Here is a 24,916-nt window from a genome sequence, read left to right as displayed (position 1 = left end):
CAAGGATGAGTTTTGAAATGTTTAAATCTGTTACTTGTTACTAACCATTGAAATTAGTAATTCCTTCCTGAATCGTAGTCTGCTAGAATTAGCTATATAGAAATGGACTCGTTGGAAACCTTTTGCCTTAGAACTCACAGTAATATGGCCAATGCAGCTAGTTACACCCGATGGGAAGACACTTTTTAGGATGAGTTAGACAGGGCATATGCTGTCTCTTCGGGACCTGCTGTAATCAGTCAAAGGACTTGAAGTCCATCCCTTTTCTTGCCATTGCTTTTCATTTGTCTGTCAGTGTCCTTTAAAAACCCTTGCTTGCTAGTGGTCAGTCCTGACTCTTTGTCCCTCCTGTCTCTCTTTTGTCCCTCCCACAGAGCAGAGACTTAGTAGTGTCTCATTCTGCTATGGTTCTTTATCTGTTGTTGGGGGGAGTATTTTTATCTTGGTTTCCTGCTCTGTTACTGTTTGTCTTTAGCTTCAGCACCCTAGCTGCTTACATTCAAATATAACATTCTTCCTCCCACCGCCTCTTGATGCCACTGTTGTGTTACTGCTGCCTTTTTTACTGCTTCTTCACGCACCATGGCTCCCACTCCATTGCTTGTATTTTTTATTAGCTTTTTGCACTTTTTGATCTCCACGTCAGTTGGGCTTTTTCTAGTAGGATAGATGCTTAGTTTGGGCTTCCTTTTAAGGGGATTGAACTTGTTTGTTTAAGGCAGGGGTCTTCAAACTGTGGGGCGCGACCCCCAGGGGGGCCGTGGAGTGATGCAAAGGGGGTCGCGCCTTCACAGTTTCACTTCTGCCCTGGCCTCCAGGGCTTCAGCCCCCCTCCTCCCCATCCTGTGTCTCAGCTCGCGCTCCTGGAGCCTCAGCTGGGCAGTGTCTGGAGTCTTATCTCCGGCCAGAGTTTTTCACAGGTCTTTAAAGACCATTAGCATATTTACATGCCTTTGTTAACTAATTACCAAAGCTTAGTTTTTATATGGTTCCAGTACCCCCTGGGCCCCCACTCTGCCTTTTCCTTACATTTGTATTTTTACACTTACTGCTGTGGTGTGAGAATGCATTTAATGAAAAGAAATATAAAGTTGGGTTGCCAAAAGAAACATGCCTGCTATGTGTTGTTTAAAGATCCTACAGAGACCTGCTCGACACTAAATTGAGTTATAAATAAAAAAGTATGTATTAATTAGTTATGTGACTTTTCTGTCTTTATTCTCTTTAATTATTAGTCATGGATCATTGAGGCTTCCCTAGAACACAATTAAAAGTGCTTTCTATGTATATTTGCTGTTCTAAGTATTCACAGATAAGTGCAAAAAATACAGCTGTAGGTGACTGCTTATTTCTGGGCCATCAAAATAATGAGCTGGTAACCCTAATCATTAGTCTGGACGTTTGTTGCAGGATCAGCACATTATTTATTTCCTCCACCCTCGAAACCTGATTAATGCCATTATAGCAATAGTTTAACTTATATCTGAAACCCTACGCTTTAAGTTTCTGGGAATGCACCCTGTTTTCAGACTACTCACTTCTCATTCTCGCCTTCACTTTCACGTTCACCCTGCACTCCCAGCGATCACCATGCACTCACAGCGATCACCATGCACTCCCAGCGATCACCATGCACTCACATCGATCACCATGCACTCACAGCGACCACCATGCACTCACACTGATCACCATATACTCACACTGATCACCATGCACTCACACTGATCACCATGCACTCACACTGATCACCATGCACTCACACTGATCACCTTGCACTCACACCATTCACCCGCTCACCCTGCACTCAGTGATCACAATGCACTCAATGATCACAATGCACTCACACTGATCACCATGCACTCACACTGATCATCATGCACTCACACGGATCACCATGCACTCACACTGATCACCATGCACTCACACTGACCACCATGCACTCACACTGATCACCATGCACTCACAACATTCACCCACTCACCCTGCTCTCACAGTGATCACTCTGCCCTAAAAATTTGCTTGCATTGTTCACTCTGTACCTCACCCTGCAGTCACACGAGCACACTTCTCACCCTGCACTCATGTGACACTTCACTCACCTGTCCCCCCTTACTGCTCAATCTGTAGCTCACTCAAACAAGGCCATCACTAACCATGCACTAATTCGTCCCACTCTGCACTTACAGCCGAACCCAAATTCATATGGTCACCTCACTCACCCTGCAGTCACTCCTTTTACCCTACTCTCACACTGTTGCATTGCTCACCGTGCAGTCACATGTATGTATGTATAGGCATTTATATAGCGCACTACTTACCCGTAGGGTCCCAAGGCGCTTCGACCGCTGCGAAACCCTTCCTGGCTTCCCTGAGAGATGGTCCCTTAATGGGTATCTCCAGGGTGAGACCAGGCATCCCCGGCGGTCTGGTGGGGCCGTTAGTGAAGATGACTCTAAATGGAGGGGTTTTGTCCTACGAGTCCTGGCTGGACAAGATACGTTTAGTAAAGAAGAAAATGCCAGGGCTCGAGTTTAGCAAACCAGAGCTAGTTTATTCAGCAGCTGAATAAACTAGCTCTGGTTTGCTAAACTCGAGCCCTGGCATTTTCTTCTTTACTAAACGTTAGTGAAGATGAGGCAAGCTAATGCCCAGAGTTGCCGAGTGTGATCGCTGATCAGAGTGGGCACCGAGGCGAGAGAATTATCGAGTCCGCTGACCCTGGTCCAGAAACCTGCCGCGCCGGGAATCGAACCCTGGTCCCGGGCCGTCCTCTGCTCTCGGGTCTGCCGCCTCTAACCAGTGAGCCACACTACTTCACATGGGCACTCTTGTCACCCACACAGTGCAGAAGGTTAAAGTGCCTGGTACAAAGAAGATGTACCATGCACATCACAGAACTGAGTGAGAGTAAACTATGAGTAGCGCTATAAAAAAAATGAAATGTTAGTCAGACAGATGCTATAGAGAGATGAGGTCTATTGTTGGTGAGTGGCAGTGAGGGAATTCATGGAGAAGGTGGAAAGACTGTTGCACCGTGTGTGACCAGTGCTTGGACAAGCCCTGGCTGGGAGTGTTAACCCCCCCCACCCCCCCCCCCCCCCGAAGTTCGGGTCTAGTGGATCCCCTGCTTCTGCCTATTATTTATATTTGTAGTGCGCTACTGTTACCAAAAGGAGTCCTGGGGCTAATAACCATCTGCCTGCAATGTGAGAGAGGGATCCGGGGCTGGGAGAGGAGAGAAGAGAGGGGTGGAAGGAAGGGGGTGAGAGGAAAGGGGCATGGGTAAACTGCTTAACTCTGCACAAGACCGCCACGATTTGAATGCACCCTTGCTGCTCCTTGCCATGGCCAGGTGGGCTTCTAATGTGGCAGCGTGTATTCCCGCGGATTAGGAGGCCCTTCACAGAGTTTGACTAGACATCTTTCTGATGTTAATTGCTGCATTTTGGTTATAAACTGGTACTGATGGGGTGAAATCTTTCCTCAGTATTACTGTGTTTAAAAAAATTCTAAATAATAAAGCAATGCTACCCCAGAATACGCAGCATCACAGAACATTTTTTACATTTTCTACTCACACAATTTAGTCAAGCCTTTCGAATAATTTGGCCCTCACCTTCCTCATAACCTAGAGATTTAGAAATTTTTGTCAGGAGGGGGTCCTTACGCTTGAAAATGTTGACAGGGGGGTCTCGACATCCAAAAGTTTGAAGACCTCTGGTTTAAGGTATGGCCTGAAAAGGGTTTGCAACCCGCCCCCTCTCTTTCCTGGCTTTTCTTTGGTTCCTGTGCGGGCCACTTACTTTTCCTCCAGTTCTATTGGCTGTAGCATATTTTTTTGCATTAACCAAGTGCTTGTTCTTTGTAGCAGCTGCTCTCACATGTGCGAACACTTGTTTTTTTCTGCTCTTCCCTCGCCAGTCTCCCTGTGTTACTACTTTCGACTCCCACCATGTGCTGTCCCTTTGCCCCTTCTTCCCTTTCCTTGTTTGTTTGTTTTAAATCAATGATGTAATGTACTCGAAGGGAAGCCTCCTACTCATAAGACGGCTGCTCTACATGCTTGTTGCCTACAGCCACCCTTATACAGTTTCTTTGGCACTTTCTTTGCCATATCGGTCCCTTTTATATGTTGGCGTGGCCCTGTATTGAAGGATACCATCAACGGAGGGATATAACGTTGCATCCCCGGATGCCACAGGTTGTAGCATTAGTGCGAGCACCAGGACAAAGCCATGTACTTGCTGCCACATCATGGGTGAATATTTAGATCTTTCATTTTCTTGACGGCGTTTACATTCCTTTTATTACAGCCTGAAAAAAGCAGAGATCGTTTGTAAGGTATACCGAAGCAGCTTGAGTCCTGAATGGTATTGCATGATCTGCAGTTGTTTTTAGCATAGGGCAGGACTGCTAAGTGCCACCAAAATCTATTGCAGTTTCTCATTAGCCATTAAAATGATGCCAAGACACGTCACACGACAAGATAGCTAAAGCTTTTGACGAGAAACTGCTACCAGGCTGAGCCAGACGTGCCTGAGGTTTGCACAAAACTATCAATCAATCAATCAGGGTATTTGTTAAGCGCGACTACTCACCCGAAAGGGTCTCGAGGCGCTGTGGGGTGAGGTGCATGTTCCAGTCCATCAAGGAGGGGGTGTGTCAAAGAGCCAAGTTTTGAGGTTTCCTGCGAAGATGGGGAGCAATGTTGTCTGTCTGAGATGGAGCAGAAGGGCTTTCCAGGCTCTGGCCACGAGGAAGGAGAAGGAGCATCCTCCCGATCTGGTCTTTCTGGTGCAGGGGACCACAGCGTTGGAGAGCTGGGCTGATTGCGGGGTACTTTGGGGTAAGTGGAATTTGAGCTGGCTGTTCAGGTATGCTGGTCCGGTGTCGTAGAGGGCCCTGTGTGTGTGGTTGAGAATCTTGAAGGGGATTCTAGCCTCGATGGGGAGCCAGTGGTATGCGGTATGGGAGATGTGGCCGTGTCTTGGCAGGTTGAGGACCAGTCTTGCGGCGGTGTACTGGATGTTTTGTAGCTTGCGGGTAAGGTTTTTGTTTATTCCTGCGTAGAGTGCAATGGTGTAGTCGAGTCTGCTGGTGATGAGGGTGTGAATGAAGGTCTTTCTGTGCTTGAGGGTGATCCATTTGCAGGTTTTACGTAGGAGGCGGAGGGTGTGAAAGAAGGAGGATGCGACACAGTTGATCTGGCAGTCCATTTTGAGCTCTAAGTCCAGGATGATTCCAAGGTTGCATGGATGGTCCATGGAGATGGGTGGGCTTCCGAGGGTGGGTTGCTACCAGGTGTCGTTCCATGCATCGGGGTTTGGGCCCATGATGAGTACTTCTGTTTTGTTGGTGTTGGGTTGTAGGCAGGTGCTCTTCATCCATTTGGCGACGCCGTCTATGTCTTCTTGAAAGTTGTGTCTGGCAGTGTTGGGTTCGTTGGATAAGGAAAGGATGAGTTGGGTGTCGCGTACGTATGCCACAATGTTGAGTCCATAGGTTCTGACAAAGGGGGCGAGCGGAGCCATGTAGACGTTGAAGAGCGGGGGCCTGGGGGAGGACCTCTAGGGGACTCCGCAGGTGGTTGGTGTAGGGTTCGAGAGGAACGGGGGTAGTCTGACTTGCTGCGTTTTGCTGGAGAGGAAGGAGTGGATCCAGTCAAGGGACTTGCCCGGATTCCTGCGTCGTGGAGTCTGCATATTTGGGTGCAGTGAGAGACTGTGTCGGACGCCACTGAGAGGTTGAGGAGGTTGAGGGCTACTGTTTCTCCTCTGTCCAGTAGGGAGGGGATGTTGTCTATTGCTGCGAGGAGGGTGGTTTCTGTCGTGTGGTTTCTTCCGAAGCTGGATTGGGTGGAGTCGAGGATATTGGGCTCTTTGAAGAAGGTGGCGAGTTGGCTGTTGATAGCTCTCTCAATGACTTTTGCTCGGAGTGGGAGCAGGGATGGGTCCACAGTTCTTGAAATTGGTGGGGTCCGCTGAGGGCTTCTTCAGGAGTGGGTTGAACTCTGCATGTTTCCAGTTATAGGGAAACGAGGCATTCGTCAGGGGGCGGTTGATGGTCTGGCGGAGCATGGGTGCGATGGTGTCGGCGGCTCTGTTGAAGATGTTGTGGCGGCAGGGGTCTGTGAGAGCCCCAGAGTGGATTGACTTCATTGTCTTCAGTATGTCTTCCGTGGTGAGGGCTTTCCAGTTGTCAATCGTTGGCTTCAGGGTGTCAGGGGTGGCTGGTGAGGGTTCTGTGTGCTGGTTGTCTTTGTCAAAGTTGTCTTGTCTTTGTTGTGGAATAAGGTGCAGAGTTTGTTGCAGAGGTCTTGTGAGGGAGGTATGTCAGTAGACTCGCTGGTGGGTTGGGCGAACTCCTTGATGATGCTGAAGAGTTCTTTGCCGTTGTGCGCGTGTGTGGAGAGTCTGTCTTCAATCGTTTTTTTTCTTGTTTTTCTGATGAGTTGGGGGTGGGCGTTGGTGGCGGCTCTGAAGTCGCTGTGGGCCTCTGTGGATTTGGAGGTCCTCCAGGCCTTTTTCGAGGCAGCGGCACACGCGTCTGGACTCTCGAAGTTCAGTGGTAAAACATCTGGCTTTCTTGGCGTGCGTGTTGTTTTTCTTGAGGGGGGCTATGGTGTTGGCGCTGTCGGAGATCAATCTGTGCAGGGTTTGGGCTGCGGTGTTGGGGTCGTTTTCTTCCGCGATGGTTGGGTGAAGTTGCTGAGTGAGGAGGTGAACTGGTCGTCTGTGATTTTGGTCCAGTTTCTTCATGTGAGCAGTGCTGGTGCCTCTGGATGGTGGGTGTTCTGAAGGTGAAGTGCACGCATTGCTGGTCTGTCCAGGGGAGTTCGGTGGTGTGGCTCAAAGTGATGGAGTTCCCTGTTGTGATGAGGGTGTCAAGGGTGTTGCCGACTGAGTACGTGGGTTCTGCCCAATCTGGCGGAGTCCAATGTTGTGGAGGTTGTCCAGGAGGGATGTGGTGTTGGGGTCTAGTTGGTTGTCGAGGTGGAAGTTGAGGTCTCCCACCAGGCTGTAGTTGGTGGATGCGATGGCATGTGGGGAGGTGATGTCCGTGATGGCGTAAGAGAATGGTCTGCTGGGTCCAGGGGGTTGGTAGATGAGGGTTCCCCGGAGGGTGGTTGTAGGGTTGGCCAGTATCTTGAAGTTAATTTGTCCATTAGGTCTGTGGGCTCAACTTGGAGCGTGCTCAGGTGGAGGGTGGATTTGTGGATGATGGTGATTCCCCCTCCCAGAAGGGTAGGGTTGTCCTTTCCAGAGATCCTGTATCCTTGGAGAATGGTGATGGCGGTTTCCTTGGAGAATGGTGATGGCGATGTCCGGTCCCGAGGTGGTGTTGGTCTAGATTTCGGGTGAAGAATGCTATGTTCAGGGTGGTGCTGTAGAGGAGGTCCCAGATTTTGGTGGCATGTTTGTGGAGTGATCGGTCATTGAGAAGGATGCATTGCAGGGTCTTCGGTTCGGTTGTGTTCTTGCAGCCGGGTTGTGGTGGGTAAGTGTTCCTTGCGGTGCTGCAGGTGTGCTGGCAGCGCTGACAGCTGAAGGGTCCATGGGTGTCGGCTGGTGATGCTAGCTTCCAGTTGTTGTTGCGGCCTGGGGTGAGTGTGTGGACTGCCACTGGGTCGTAGCGTTAGGCGTGCAGAGATCCAGGGTTCCTGGCACTGGTCCCGGTCGGGTCGCGGACGTGCGCAGACGGGGTGGCCTTTGGCGTGCCCAGGATGTTTCCAGCGGCGCGGCCACACGGCGGACAACATTAATTAGGGGTCGGGGAGGGCTGGACAGCTGAGAGGCGGGTGCGGGGAGGGGAGCTTGATTGGGACGGTCGCACTGTTCGCACTGGGGGGAGGGGCCGCAGGGCAGCAACGGCAGGGAAAAATAGGAAAAAAGAGTGGAATAAAACAGAAAAGTGCAAGAAGGGTGGAGGAAGGAGATGGAAAGGAGAGTAAGAGGGAGAGATCAGAATGAGGGTGAAAAACAGGGAGGCACGGGGGCAGCAGCGGCAGGGAAAAAATGGGTGAAAAAGAGTAGAATAAACAGAAAAGTGCAAGTGAAAAGTAGAGGAAGGAGGTAGAAGGGAGAGTGACAAGGGAGAGATAAGGAGAGGAAAAGTGGAGCGAGAGAAGGAGACAGAGGTCCACTGGACCACCAGGGATGAGGCCCAGGTATAACCTGTGGGTGGAGGAGGGCCTCGTACACTAACACTCAAGAGTGCAGGGGCTGTGGGGAGGCCTCACTTAATGGTGGAGCTGCGAGGGAGGGAGTGCAATTTCACTGACAATGAGTACAGTTGGTGTTTTGAACTAGTAACATTTATCAAGGGCTTCAAGAGTCTATAAATTGAGTACAAGCTTGAGTAAGGCTCATAACCCATAAAGTGCAAGTTTCCTTGGGTAGGTGTGTCCCAGAATAACTAGTTTACATATCTGCACCACATACACAACATGATGGTATTTTGGCGCTGATCTGTACAGCAATATGCACAAATCCCTAGTCAGTTTCACAAAGCATGGACACAAAATAAAGTATTATGAAATACAGTCATACATGTACTTCTGACTCCATCTGACTACAGGGGTTCGGAAAATCTTACATTATCAACTCTTAGGTCCAGGAACAATTCATGCTCAACAACTGTATCACAATCTAAAGTTTATATACACCTCAGTAGCTGCTGCAGCACGGTCTAAATATTATGAACTAACTACATTACCAGGGAATCACATTCATTACTTTCTTCATGCTCAATCACACAGGCCTTTGTGGCTAACACTAATGCAATATTATCAGAGGAGGGTCAAATTATGCAGCAGGGTTTAGTAAATGATGCTCCCTCGCAACGCTTTTTCTTTTCATCGCATGGCATGCCACACTGATAGTGGCAGATGTACCTCTAAAAACATTTGCAATGCAATAGGTCTCGCATTTGCAAGAGTTTAAGCTACTGGCATTGTAAATGACAATGCCTTTTATTTATCTGTTTTGAAGACAACACATAAATAAAAAGCATTGTCATTTACAATGCCAAAAGCTCAAACTCTCAAAAATGCATCCCCTATTGCTCTGCAAATGCTAGTTTCTATTGTCATGAAACTCTCTCATGAATAGTAGAAGCTTGCCATTTTAGAGAAAGGCTACAATTGGTTCCAGTATGTGTCCCAGACTAGACCAAAGCAGTTTGTGGGTATTGCCTATAAAATTGTCAAAATATACCCACAAACCTTTTACCTAAGTCAAAGCAAAATTTGCATAAATCCTTTGTGGAGATTATGCAAAATGAAGCAAACACAAGAAAATGAAGGATGGAGCGCTGAAACTTTTCAGACACTCACCCTCGTCACAGATCTAGGTTGAATCCATCATCGTTCTTTAGCTCACTTCGCCACCCCAGTTCAGACACAGCTATATGCAAATCAGTCTTGACCCTGTGCCTCATGGGAACAAGCCAGCCCGAATGGCCAAGCCATGTCTTTCCTGGACCGGAACCAAGCATCCTGAGACCGTTTTCGAGCTAACAGCCCTCATCAGCCAGGCTTTTTGAAAACAAGATCAAGATTTCCTGGCCTATAAGTAAGATAGTTGTTTGCAATTGCACTGCCTTTGCTGTAATATTTGCACAAGAACTGGGGCACCCAGTTACAGTGGAGTATCATGATTGTGGTTTCTGCCTTGGATTCCATTTGTCTGAAAGAAAAAAATCATCAAAACAACGAGCAGAGCAACCCATAGACGTTGAGGGCTGGGGAGCAAACACCCTTTCCTAGCTAGACTAGGAAAAGATGAACATTTGTACCCCTGACACTAGACAGCATTGTACTGTGGATTTGGCATTCTTCACCCGACATCTCAGGATTTACAGGTCTACTGATTTGGCATTCATGCCATTTGTCTGAACTGAAAATTCTAAGAGTAGGATCCCCTGCATTTTTTTCATAGTGGATCACCAGCCATGAAAATCCCAAGTAAGGGAATTCAGTAGCACAAAATTCAAGAGGGGCAGGCCGCTGAGCCTTGTTGACAAAAAGTCAAACCAGCAACCTCCTTGGATACTGCCAGATCCGATCCTTCTCCAGGATTAAATAATGTCTCCATCTTCAACCTTTAGCTCATCTGCGAACATGGCTCCTCCATCCATTTCAACTTTGAGTTCACCCTCACTTTAGAAAAAAACTCCAAGTGTGAAGGTATATGTTTTCATTGGACTCTACTAATCAGGGAGGAAGAATGGGCCTTATACAAGACCTGAGTTTAGTGTGAAAGGTTGCGGACTTCAAAGCCCACTTTCAGCTCCCATCATCCGTTTTTGGTCCCCAGTTCAAAAGTTGGGTCCATAGACCTGAAGACTCCTATTGGCTGTGCCAATAGAAATTCTCTGTTTCAGCCACCATTACAAAAAACAAGTATTGGTCCCTGCATCCTGTAAAAGAAATTAAGTTTAGCCAGATCGGGTCAGGAAAAAGTATCCTATGGCCCAATGGTTCATGTGGGGGCTAGGTGAATCAAAAAGGGGGCACCATTTGTTTAAAAAAGGAAAGTTTGCTGCAGGGCTGGCGAAACCCGGGCTGGGATTTACAAATCTCTGAGTGCAAATCCAAGGTGCACAATCCCTTCTCCAGGGTCCACTCACCAAAAACAAAGGGCTAGATGTACGACCTGCCAAACAGCGCCTCACAAATTGCGTTGCATTTGCGACTTGCAATTTGCGAGGTGCTATTTGACATGTACAACAGTGTGTTTATGAATATTAATGAGCCTTTCGTAATTTGCGAGCCCATTGGGAATGACAGGCCCTCCGAGGGACGATGGCCTGCTGGGCTCAGCAGACCACTATGTCTGGGACTGCCTTTAAATAAAGCAGCTTTCTTTTAAAATGCAGCCCGTTTTCCTTAAAGGAAAACAGGATGTATTTAAAAAAGAAAAAATGAAACGTTTTCGTTAAATTTTTTAAGGACAGGAAGTAGTCCCTGGGACCACTGCCTGCCCTTAAAAAATAATATTTCATGCATTTGCAAAGGGGAAGGGGTCCCCTGGGGACCACTTCCCATTTGCGAATACATTACCACCGACTTGAAGTAGGTGGTAATTTGTGAGTGCTTGCGACCCCAATTGCGGGCGCAAAACATTGGTACATAGCTTTATGTTTGCTATTAAGAAGGGAACGCCCCTTCCTAATAGCGAGTCGCAAAACAGTATTTTGCAAATCTCAACTTATTTGTGAATCGCAAAATACAATTTGTACATGGGTCCATGCTTTTTAGCGTGCGCAAACAGGTCTAAGACCCGTTAGCGCACGCTAAAAAGCATTGTACATCTTGCCTAAAGGCTCTTAGACCCTTGTTGGTCCCCTCTATCGGGTTCTTTAACCTGGAATTAGATTAGTTAACCTTGACAGGATGCAGGAGGCCCACAAGATTCACAAAGCTTAAAACACAAAAAATAATAATGAACATTAAACAATAATGTCAATATAAATATATAGAATGCAAAAAAAAAAAGGCCAACCATTGCTTGATCACCCACTATAGGGGCTGAGTGCATGCAGAAAGATGGTATAAGGGCCTGGACTATGGGCAGACCACGTACAGCCAAAGGTTGTATGCATTGGTGGTTGTCTGCCATGGGTGGGTGCATGAAAGAACCACACATGGCTTTCCCATGCATGCCTTTACAATGCTGGCAGTACATTGAATGCCTCTTCACTACATGTTCCTTTAGCATGCAAGTTCTTATATTGACCTGTCTTAGGGAGGCGCTGGACTTTGGAATAGTATCATTTACAAATCCAACTCCAGTCTGAGTAACAGTAGGGAAGGTGTTGGACTTTAAATCCAAAATCAGTCCAACAATGCATTCCCTAAGGCAAGTCATTGTGACGACTTTTATGCTAAAGGAATGCTTGGTAGTTTCGCGTTCAATGTAGTGCCCACGTTGTAAAGGCAGTATGTGATTTAGACTGCATGATAAAGGGCATTTTCGGCTGTGGGTTGACATCAAAGATTGGCTGTAGGCCAGGCCTTGTAAGCAGCCCCTGTAATGCAGGGATTTTATGATCCTCTGCTGTACTGTTTTCCCCCTTGAATATTACTGATACGGAATTCCTTGCTATCAGGGTGCATAATTTCATGCTGATTCATTACATAGAGCCAAATCTATTTGCCCCCCTTTCGGATTTGCATGAAACTCAAAACATCAAGGTGCAATCCAATCTTGTTAAGTGTACATTAAATTTCATACAAAGGCAAGAAACTGTGCCAATATTATCTGAAAATCAAAGATTTTTTGACCTCCTAATTAACTTTCCACCCCTTTATCAGATATACATAATACCTGATACTCCTGCACTGGGTTAAACTTTTTTACAGCCTGCCAAATTTCACGCATATCTATTAAACGGGCCAAAAGTTATTAGCACATTAACACTTTTCTTTTTCTCCCTTTCATCTTAGACCCCCCCCCCCCCCTTTAAGGACCTGCATGAAAAAAGACAAGCCCACTGAAGTTCTTACATGGTAAAGGGAGTCTTCAAAATGTGCCACAGTTTTTTAGTACATGAATATTTTTTCAACCAATTACTTAAATGCTCCCACATGACAGATGTGCACAAATGTTATAAAAGCAAAGGTCCAGATTTACTAAGGGCTTGAGCTGCCATAAGCAGTAGTGCTCAATCAACTTTCACACTTAAAAGCTGTTTTGTCTTCAAAAGTGGCCCTTGTGCTGTCTCGAAACCCATTTGCACCATTCCCTTGCCAATGTTGGCAAGGGAATGTGCTGTGGATTGGTTAGCATAAAACCCTTAGTGGACTATTTACAAGCAGGTTTGTGTTGCTCTTGCACCACGCCTTTGTGGTACATGAGCAATGCAAACCTTACGGCAGATTTATAATACCACGCAAGGCCACTTTGCTTGGCTCCTAAACCTAGAGTAAAGCAATGCAGTGCAAATCACTGTGTTGCCTTACTCTGCCCTGGGAAGGTGTTCCATGGGTGTTGCATGGGTGTTCCCATGCAACACCCATGGTTTTTGACACATTCCTAGATTTACTAGAACTGTTAACCCGGGGAATGCTCTAAAAAGATATGCCTTCCCAGAAGAGGCGTAATGAGGAGAAATATCTTTATTTCTCCTTGTTGCTTCCTCTTTCTATGTGTGCTGCATTCTTCAGCCCACACAGATGGAGGAATATGCCTCTCAGGATACCTTTTGTGCAGGAATGTTTCCCTTCCTGCACAAAAACAATCCTGCATGCAGCACAGGCACCCTGGCACCATGGTGCCAGGGTGCCTGAATTAGCTCAAGGCTGCCAAAATGGTGCTAGTGCAAAGTAAAAGTCAGGAATGTGCTGTATTGCTTTAAATACGCATTCCTGCTCTTTCCCTGTCATGCAGAACAGTAAGATGACTTCACCAGTCTGTGTCACATTTGCATAAATAGGCCCCTTATATTCTTGGTACAAAGTACTATTTGCTAAAATAGCTTGATCTGGCTTTGCTCCAAATTCTAATGCTAAAGAACAACAGGAGTAAGAAGTTTGATTTAAACCAAAGCACAGACCCAATATGTCTGAACAGTACGACAGAATTTAAACACAGTAACAGTCTCTTCAGCGTGAAATCTGTTGATGCCGTATTTGACAGATGACTTGTACTAAAAATGGTGATGTGATATTGTGTATTTGCAAAGCATACGTTCATGCAAGGGTATCTTGGTGCTAAATAACAGATGTTTATTGTTACCAAACTGTATTGTACTCATTTTATCAACCTCAGAAGGATGAAAGGCCGAGAGGACCTGCAGGGATTTGAACCTGTGACCATGAGATTGAACACAGACCCCTTCAGTGGATACATTAGTCTACTAAGCACCAGACCCAGCAACAAAGTGCTCTCTTGGGTAAAGGATAATATATCTGAGAAAAAGTAAGCTCAACATTCTAAATATTTCCCAGATTTTTAGCAAATTGTCAAATGAAGCTAAAGTTATAAAAAGCTCAAACAACCCCTTCTCAACAATCAATATATTGGTAAAATGTAACTCTTTTTTCCACTCAATCATATGTTTCGAATGCTAATATCTCCAAAAACTACTATGCCAATGTATACCAAACTGAGTAAAGCAATGGGATTTCTCTGAGGAAAATGCTACTTTCTACTAAAATCTAGTGGAATTTCATTCAGAGATGTTATCTTGTTCTGTGTGCACTGATGTGCAAATGACTTGGCATGTTGAACTTCAGTTTGTCTCCCCTTGGGTGTGCGAAGTTGTGTGCAGATTCATCAATTCAAATGAGCATTGCATGTGTGTGTGTGTGTGTGTGGGTGGGTGGGTGTGTGTATGCGTGTGCATGAGTGAGTGTTATTTACAGCAACTGTACTAATAAACACACAATTCCTCATTTATGATAATAGAATAATTACACACACAGTCAGACTGAATATCTTTCGTACTAAGAAAATATTATCAAAGCCTTCATGTGCTTCCTTTTCCATTGAGCGTCACCAAAATCACATTAAAATGTATATCATCAGTCATTCATAGACTTTCGGGTTTAGCAATCATTGCCTCTGACCATCAGCATGTGTGAATGTCATAATGAATGCAAGGGCTATTTTGTCGATGACTGATCCTTAATGAAGCAACACCTTAGCAATCAGACTGCATGACTCATAGCAGACTAGTGGCTTTAGCTATAGAGAAATGTCAAAGGCATTGAAAGCTTTCAATTATATAGCAGCTAAAATGATTCGCTCATTCAAATTGGTCATTTGATTAAAAAATGACTGAAATGCTGTAACTTCTTACTTTGCAGAAAATGATTGCTCTGGAAAAAATAGGATTCAAAGTGAAAACACCTCATGCAGTGTTATTATTGTTGTAGGGAATGTAAAAAAGGAAAACATAAAAATATAGCACAACATTCATCCAAAGCAGAAACCACACAGCTGTTTGTGGTCAAAAAACAGTTGAGGTCCAAATCCTGCACTGACACGAACAAGGTGAAAAGTTCACTCAAAAATGTAGTGGAATAGGAAACTTAAAAGAGTTTTCAGTTAAAGACCAACTCATACTTGAAAGCATTTACGACATAAGCTACAGGTCCAACAACACGCCCCCTGTGTCTCCAGATTGTGGTCTAATTAGACAATAGGTTCAAATAATCGAATTAGCCCAAAGCACAAAGGTGCTTAATTAAACAATGGTTGCAGGGAAGTACCTAAGTTCTTTTTTTTGTTCAATAGTTTTATTACGTTTTGCAAAGAAACAGAGAAAAAGTTAAATATAATAAGAAAGTGATACAAAGAATATATCTCACATATTGCATTCAAATATTTCATCAATGTATTATAAGGAAGTAAAGACAGATGACATCCAGTAACCATAATAAAATTCAAAAGTATCACTTTGATAAGTAAGATTAATTAGAGGAAGAAAAAAGAGAGAAAGAGAAAAAGAGAGCGCTAAAGACAAAAAGACAGAAAGATCAAAAGAAGAAAAAAGAAGAAAGAAATGGGGGAGGGGAGGAAGGAGAGAGAGAAAGAAAGAAGGAAAGAAGGAAAGAAGGATCTCCCGTAATATCACGAAATAACAAGAAACATAAACTCACAGGGACTCCACAAAAGGATATTGCTCCACCAACCCCTTTGATGCTAAATCCATATAGTCATCCAGGGCTCTCCAAAACTCTATTAGAAATAGAAGGGGAGAGATGAGCCTCATCCACTGAGGTATGCGTTCCACGTAAAAAAGATACCCACACCCACCAAGTATGGTAAGAGATGGAATTAAAAGATTTCCATTCCATAAGGATAATTTTCACCGCTATTGACAATAATAGGTCTAGTAATTGCAAATCTAAAGAATCTAAGGGTAATGGAACAGGAGAGGCCCATAGGCCCAGCAAAACCATAGTAAAGGAGAGCTGAAATTGAATCTTAAATATTAACATAAGATGTTTATGTACTAAATCCCTAAAAGGCTGGAGTAAAGAGCACTCAAACAACATATGAGGATAATTACCTGTAGTCAAACCACAACTCCAACAAAGATCATCATCCTTAAGACCAAGAAAATGTAGGTGAGCTGGAGTCCAATGTAATAGATTAAGAGAGAAACATTTAGATTGAATTAAAGAAGGGGCAATTTTATTACGAAGAGAAAGCCTCCCAATCAATTGCCAAGTATCTGAGGAAATATGCGTAGTAAGATCATGATCAAAATGATGTAACCATTTCTGTTGAGTAACAGTAGTTAAGGCAGGAGGATTGGAAGACAAAAATGTGTAAATCCTAGAAGCCACATGGCCAGAACGAAGCCATAATTGTAATAGAGCTATAGTAGGATAAATGGGATTGAGACGAAGCTTAGCAAGAGCCACTTTAATTTTTAAAAAGGTATAAAAATTTAAATTAGAAAGAGAAAATTGTTGTTGTAAAGAAGAAAAAGGTAATGGATCATTATTAGAGCCATAAAGATGATGAACCAGCGTAATGCCTTTATTAGCCCAATAAGTCATTAAGCTAGGGTCAATAGTAAGTTTAATTTTAGAATTGCGCCATAAATAGGACCACCTAGGTTTATGAATTGGTGTAGAAACCTTCCCTATCAATAATGTTCACCGCTGCAATGGTATCGATGATAATGGAGCGAGAGAACGGAATAGATAATGTAGATGCAGTTAAAAAAGAGGCGAGAGGTAAGGGGTAGGCAGCTCCTGCTCAATCAATACCCACGATGGTGTATGGGGAGTATCTGAAGAGAACCAAAGAGCACCTTGAGAGGCCAAAAAAGAAACTTGATATTTCTCCCAATCAGGGAAATTGCAGCAACCCATATCATAGAGTTTCCTTAAAGATCTATAAGCAATTCTAGCTTTTTTATCACTCCAGAGGAAATTAGAGGTGAGAGAATCAATTTCATGAAAAAAAGAAGAAGATAGCTTAACAGGAATCATAGAAGAAACAAAATTAATAATGGGCGTTATTATCAAATTTAAAATTTGAAGGCGACCCCACCAGGAGATATATTTAGGAGACCATGTATCTAAAAGTGGACAAATTTTGAGTAATGTTTGAGCCTCATTATATGCTACAGTATCATAAACAGTGCTACGAAACCAAATCCCTAAATACTTGATCTGTTTCAATTGCCATTTAAAGCCAGCATTCCCCATATGAGCTGGAAAACAATAAGCATTAAGCGGGAACATTTCTGTTTTGTCTTTATTAAGAGACTAACCAGAGACTCTAGAAAAGAGATTAATAGTATCAGAAATAGCAGGGATGGCAGAAACGATATCATCAGAGAAAATGAGTACATCATCGGCGTAAGCAGCAGTTTTTATACAATGTGAGCCAAAATTAAAACCTTTAATATCCTGGTGAAGATTAAGTAACCGCAATAGGGGATCAATAGACAATAGAAACAAAAGAGGAGATAAGGGGCATCCTTGTCTAGTACCTTGACAAAGATCAAAAAACGAGGACGTAGCACCATTAACTCTGATATTCGCTCTTGGACGTACATATAGGGACATAACCATATTAACAAAAGAATCACCAAGATTATGAGCACAAAGCACTGCATGTAAGAAAGGCCATGAAACCTTGTCAAAAGCCTTTTCGGCATCGAGGGCAAGAACAGCCGCCGGAAGAGTAGATCATTTTGCGTTCCCTATGATATGACAGAAGGTACAGATATTGTCTCTAGCCAATCTTCCTTTAACAAAACCCGTCTGAGAAGGATGGACAAGTAGTGGTATATAGAATTCCAAACGTTTGGCCAAGATTTTAGTAAAAATCTTTGCCTCCATATTGAGGAGGGATATGGGGCGATTGTTTTTAGGAACCGAATGATCTTTGCCTTCTTTTGGTATCACTACAATGGTAGCATCAGCAGCAGAACCCGAAACCGCACCTGATGATGTAAAGGTGTCAAAAACAACTTTAAGTCGAGGGACGACAGAAGAAAGTAAAGTTTTATAAAACATAATGGGAAAACCATCAGGTCCCGGCGACTTTTCAGAATGTGTGGATTTTATGGCGTGTAAAATCTCTTCTGTAGTGATCGGACCTCCCAACTTCACCCCGTCAGCATCCGAAACCGTCTGGATAGGAAGTGTCTTCAAGAAATGTTGACATTGTTCAAAAGATGATGGATTAACCGGAGTATATAATTTGCTATAAAAATCGCAAAAGACCTCAAGTATCTCCTTAGTTTGGAATTTCTTGGCATCAGAGCTATCAGTAATACAAGATATCTGAGATGATCTAAGATTGGATTCCTGAAATGTAAGAGTCGCCGCCAAAATTCTACCTGCGCGGTTTTTAAGCAGCAAGCGTTTGGATTTCTGAGCTTGAACCCCAATGTGCGCTCTTTTGGTGACAATAGTATTGTAGGAATACTTTAAATTTTTAATGGTTTGAAGTAATTGTTTATCCTTAGAGTGTCGATAAAGAGATTCCTGTCTCTTAATATCATCAGCTAAATCTGTAAGCTCTTTCTTAATATCAGCATTCCTCTTTGCCATCCGTTTAATAATTTGTCCTCTAAGCGAACATTTAAAAGCATCCCACAAGACTATTGGAGAACTTACTGAGCCTTCATTATCAGAAAAATAATTATCAATCTCCTCATTCAAGGCCGTAACCTGAGTTCGATCATGCAAAATATCTGTGTTTAATCTCCAAGTACGAGGTTCTTTCTTACCAGTGAGATTGAGGAGAGAAAAGGATACCGCAGCATGATCAGAAACAAGGATAGGATGGATGTAAGGAGACGACGAAACCTGTAAAAGAGCTGAATGGACCAAAAGATAATCAATACGAAAAAAGCTAGAATGAGGCGAAGAGAAGAAAGAAAAATCACTTCCAGTAAGGTTATGTAAACGCCACAGGTCATGAAGATTAGCAGAGGCACACATATTAGGCATCTGTGTGTGGGCACTAGGGGGACGAAATTTAAAAGTAGATTGTCCTAAATTGGGTCCATAGGAGGATTAAAATCTCCACCAACTATTAGGTTACCTTTATGAGGAACCTCAGACAATTTCTTATTGATCGATCGCCAAAACGGTGGATCATCAATATTTGGAGCGTAAATATTCATCACATAAAGATCAAGAGAACCATTGGACAGGCGGGACAGCAGCCAACGGCCTTCTGAATCATGTTCTGTAGACACCACAGACAACCCTGAATTTTTAGAAATAAATGTCACCACACCATTCTTTTTACCAGAAGCATCAGAGCATACCACATCAAGAACCCAATCCTTCCTCAATAATAAAGCCTTCTTATAAGAAATTTTTGTTTCTTGTAGTAACACTAATCTGAAGAGAGATATTTGCAATAATCCAAAATCTTAGCTCTTTTCACCGGATGATCCAATCCACGAACATTAATAGATAATACGTTCAAACCAGGCATATAAACAAAAAACAAAAAAAGTCAGTAAACACTGATAATAAAGAAGATAAATCAATAGAAAAAAACAAAACAACACAGCCCAAACCACATGAAAGATCTCACAAATAAGAGGCGCCAACAGGAGATCCAGGAAAAGAAAGAAAGAAAGAGAAGATAGAAAAGAGAAAAAGAGAGGGGAAAAGAGAAGAAAGAAACCCACAAGGGGAGGTCTAAAAGAGACCAAGTTCATACGAGGGGGGAACATTGAAAGGTAAGCAGAAAGGCCACCAAAGGGAAAGGAAATCACAAATCAGTACCCCATACGATTAGGAGAAATATAAGAAGAAATTTAAAGAATAAATAGGAGAAATTCATATACATACATTATGGCTGTTAAAAAGAATATTTCGAGAGAAAAAAGTAGAGGCATGAACAACCAAATCCGGTAACATCACCCAGTATGAAAAATCTAAGAAAAGAAACCTATCAAAAACAGATAAGAATTAAGCACCAATGTATAACAGTGTCAGAAATATCTAACAGCAAGTATAACGATGAATAAAAAAGAAATAGAAGATCATCAAAATGATCAGAAGGATCAAAGAACTATCAATTCATAACATACAAGCCGTAAAAAGAAAATACCATATTACAATTGATTCATAGTTCAATAACAAAGAATTAGAAGAATATCAATAAACAACGGTAATATAAAACAAATTCAACAAGGAAAGTGAGCAGAATGAACAAAGATATAACAATTCATAACTCACAAGCAATAAACAGAGATCAAATACAATTAATTTGTATCTAAAGAACAATGAAACAAAGAAATATTCAATGAAGAACAATAATGGAATTCCAAATCAGCAAGAATACACAAGACAAGAAACGATGACGAATAAAAGAAACACATCAAAACATATCAAAGTAGAGAGGAAGGATCATCTAATGAACAGAAACATATGAATAGATATCATTGAAACTAAAACAAGTAAAGAAAATACAAAGAAATCTATAAAATGATATAATAAAGCTGAACAATACACCAAGATGGAGATAATAAGGAGCAATACAATCATGAATTGACAACAAACATCAAGTCACACTAAATAAACGAACAACAAATAGCAAAAACACTTGAAACAAACCGTGATACACCATCATTACAGAACAAAATATCAAGCAGGAAATCAAAGAAAAGAAGCATATCAAGTGAAAAAGAAAACAGATAAATAAACAAATAACACACAACCTACAATTCAAGAAAAGGGTAAAACATAACAACCACAGAGAGAACATAACCCATATGTATGTTCAAGAGTTTGATAGGTACAACAGTACAAGACATCAAGACTCATACATCAAAAAGATGAAAAGAGAACAGACAACAGACCAGGAAGAATTTGAGAACTAGAAGGACCAGGAGAATGTGAAGAATCCTTCTGGGACTCCAGCTGATTGTCCAGGAAGGTGGAGAGATCCGCACGCTCATAAAAAATTTGGGAACGACCTCTGAAAGTTATACGGAATCTTAAAGGACCAGCAAAGGAAAATGGGATGTTCACGTCGGTCAATCTTCTTCGTAGATTTAGAAAGCCTTTTCGTCTAATAACAGTATCTCTGGCAAAGTCTTAGGAAATAGAAATCCTATGGCCTTCCCATGTAATCACCTTATTCTTCCTCATTTGAGCTAAAATGTGTTCAGAGTGTTGGTGACGGAGCGGTTTAAAAATCACCGCTCTAGGATTAGGTGAAGATTTAGGTCGAAAAGTCGGGACACGGTGGGCACGTTCAATCTCATAATCTTTTTGAAAAGAAATCTGAAGAGTAGAGGGAATCCATTGATATAAAAAGTCTATCAAAGAGGACGCTGACTTCTCCGCATCCTCGGGCAAACCAAAAATTCGAAGATTACTTCTCCGATTACTATCCTCTTGTTCCGTAAGATCCCTCAGAAGTGCCATCATGGAGCATTCCATCTGTTGTATGGCTTTAGAGTGTTGTAGCGTAACATCCTCAGTACCACTAATCCGTGACTCAGCAGTCTAAACACAAAGAGATAAGGTTTTAAAATCATTTTTGATGGCTGCAACCTCAACTTGAAGTAAATCAGTATTGGTTTTGGTCGATTGCGCAATATCATAACCCGCATTGAGTCTGGACAGAATGGTATCCAAAGTAGTGCCAGCATCTTTTTGAGTTGATTCCGGAGTAGGAGAGGTCTGCTTTAACCTCTTAAGGTTGCCTTTCGAGTCTTTGGCTTTGGGAGAAAGACCCATGTTATCAGCCATTAGAGAATGCACACAAAGAAACAAAATAAACCAAGGTACAGATTACATAAATACAGTTAGAAAAGGTGCAGATATATTAGTAATAAAAATCACGCCCTAGGGCGACAATATTTTACTCAAAATAAGCGTAAAAATATATAGACAAAACACATGTCATGCACTAAAATTGTACCATTGAGAGTATGCTCAGAGAAAGAGAACAGATACTAAAGGCTCCATTAGCAAATAACATAAATAATGTTGCACTTAAAATACAAACGTCGCCAACCCCAGGAGCCTGAGTGTGGAGACAAATATCAATACAAAGAAGGTGGCAACGAAGTACCCCAAGGTCAACAGAAAGCCTTCCTTAGAAAGGTTAATTGCCACAGTCAAAACGCATTCTTTTGAAATGAAAGGAGCAAAGTTCCAGATGTCAATGACGCATCTTCAATGATGAGCAAAAGGTGCAACTACCGAGGTTAAACAGAGTCTTCACTTGACAGGACACAAAATGGCGCCCATTTAAAAAGAGCACTGTGAGAGGAATAGTGGCAAACCTGGCACCAGGGGCAATAAAGATATCCAGATATTCCAATTAATGATGTCAGAGTGGGGTACACAGGATTGGCCACGAAGTTAGATATTCAAAAGGGGTCACAAATCATCATTACAGGACTGCACCAAAAAAGAGCATTCCAGTAGAAAAGTAGAGTGTTTAAGAGTCCAAAATAAACATTGTGGGAAGATATCACCTCAGTCCTTGCAAGCAGCGAAGAATCCGGTGAAAATCCACTGGCTGGTGAGAGAAACATGAGCGTCGCCGTCAGGACATAAAATGGCGGCCGCCCGCCATTTCCTGTGAGAGAGGCACTGCGACTGATATTCAAGCCGCCTCGATAGGAAGGGCAACAGGAAGCACACCGACTGCTCACGGCATATTCCGCCACCGAGAGCGCCGGTTCCAGAAAGTTTCGCCGTGTATGGGGGTCGAAAAATCTCACCGATGCCCTCCGATACCTCGGAGCTCAAGCGCAGACCGCCATCACGCCGCGGCGCGCAAGCCACGCTTCAGAAGTAACTAAGTTCTGAGCACACAAAGGTGTTAGGCCCACACACTTCAAGGTAATTGCATCAACCATGAAGCACACATGCATTCACAGGAAGAAGAGCGCTTGGTCGTTAACCTTTTTTTGGAAGTATAATGAAGAATATGCAATGGATTCAGGAATTTGCAGTTGTGAGGTCAAATGTCTTTGAGTGTTTTTCCATCTTAAATCGGTAACTTTCAAGTCAACTATTATTTACTATTGCAATAAAGCATTGGGTTAGTTTGTACAAAAAAGGCCTGTGTGCGAGCAGGCATTTGAGAAAAACCGAAAAGACAGCCTGCGCAGGACTGAGGTGTGGTCCGTGTTGTATGCAGAGGTTTTTCTCCCTGTCGCGACAGTTAGTAAATACTGTCTTGCATTGCCAAGAAGAGTCTGTGGGCCTCATTTATGAGGCTGTGCATTACTTTTACGCCGCCGGTGCGTCACTTTTTGTGACGCACCAGTGACGTAAAAATGCGCCTTGTTGTGCCATATTTACAAAGTGACGCATCTAGGTAATGCGTCACTTTGTAAACCACTGCGCCACATTATACCTGTGCCAGGTATAATGTATGCAGGGGGGCGTATTGACGCAAGAAAGGGTCGTACAAGTGAAGGAGTGAAATCTATAAGATTTCACTCTGCCACTTCTAGGATGCAAATGCGTCAATATCTTACACCTGCCTCACAGCAGGCGTAAGACTGTCGCAGGTCCTTTCCCATGGGGCTTGCCCCATGTGAAAGGACGCATTGCTGGAGTTACGTCACTTTTGTGACACACTCCAGTAATGCATCACTTTTGCGCCATACAGATACGTCAGAAATACTGACGTATCTGTAACTCCTTGCGCAATGATGCGTCATACTGTAAATATGACACATCATTGGTATCGCAAGGAGGGCGCAATGAAAAGTGACGCATCGCTGTTTTCACACAGCGATGCGTCACTTTTCATAAATGAGGCCCTTGGGGTTTATTCTGGTCTAGGGAGTTTTTGTCACCCCACAACAGTTGATCAGCCAGATAGGAGATTCCTTTTGCCCCCACCTGACAGAGGGCACCGGAACTCCGCCTACCTCCACTGAAGAGATCAACGCACTCTATTTGAGAAGGTAAGCAGATACTGTGTTTAAACAAAAATTCTGCCTGTGCACGAGGAGTAGGAAGGATTCGGGCATTGCCGTCTTTTAAAGGTGAGGACAGAGTGAATCACAATCCTTGTTTATGTATTAGCTCGTTCTTCTTGGTAATGCTAAACACAGATGTAAATACGATGTAAATATAAGATTTAAGGTTATAAGAGACAGAAGGGTACCGCATGCGATTTTCTTTGCATTGCTAGATTATGTACATGTGTTGCACAATCAGCAAGGCGCCTACATGACTAGTTAACCTGTGAATCCCAACAATGTGTTAGAAGCGGCCTACGTGTGTAATTTGAAATTGAAAGATGCCAATATATCTTCCATTTGACACAGGGACAAGTGAAAGGCTGGTGCGGCTAAAAGTTACCTTCAGTTAAAATCTGCCCACTCAAATTCCCAATCCTGAACCTAATGTCTGGCAGCCTCTCCATGGTTTCTAAAAGTCATGGTTAGAAAGGAATCTACTCTGTGGCGTAAAGGAAGGAGGCCGTGGGATGCTATTTGCATTTACAGAAAAGTACAATAGAGATGTGATTATCGCCCTAGAGTAAACGTTTTTAGTGGTTGACCGAAGGTGAGCACGTGTGTTGTTGTGAATATTCTTATAATGTGCAAATTATAACTTGCAAGTCACCTACTATTTACTATGTGAAATAAAGCATTTTGTTAGTGTGTATAAAACGGCCTGTCTGCGAGCAGGCATTTGAGAAAAACGGAAGAGATAGACTTAGCAGGGCTGAGGTGTAGTCCGCTTTGTATGCTGAAGGTTTTAGAAAGTTAGTAAATACTGCCTTTGGATTGCCAAGAAGAGTTTGTGTGTTTATTCCGGTGTTGGGAGTTTCTGTCACCCCCACAACAGTATCTGTTTTTTATATTTAAGGATTGTTGCTGATACTGATACTAGCACATTTCAAGAAAATAGCAAGCCCTAGTACAGGGAACATTTTTGTTTCTACTATTTTTAAATATTGCATTTGTGTCCACGCCAATATAATGTCTT

The sequence above is a fragment of the Lissotriton vulgaris genome, chromosome 10 (assembly GCF_964263255.1).
Source record: "Lissotriton vulgaris chromosome 10, aLisVul1.2, whole genome shotgun sequence".
NCBI classification, from domain to species: Eukaryota; Metazoa; Chordata; class Amphibia; order Caudata; family Salamandridae; genus Lissotriton; species Lissotriton vulgaris.
This window is presented reverse-complemented; position numbering follows the sequence as displayed.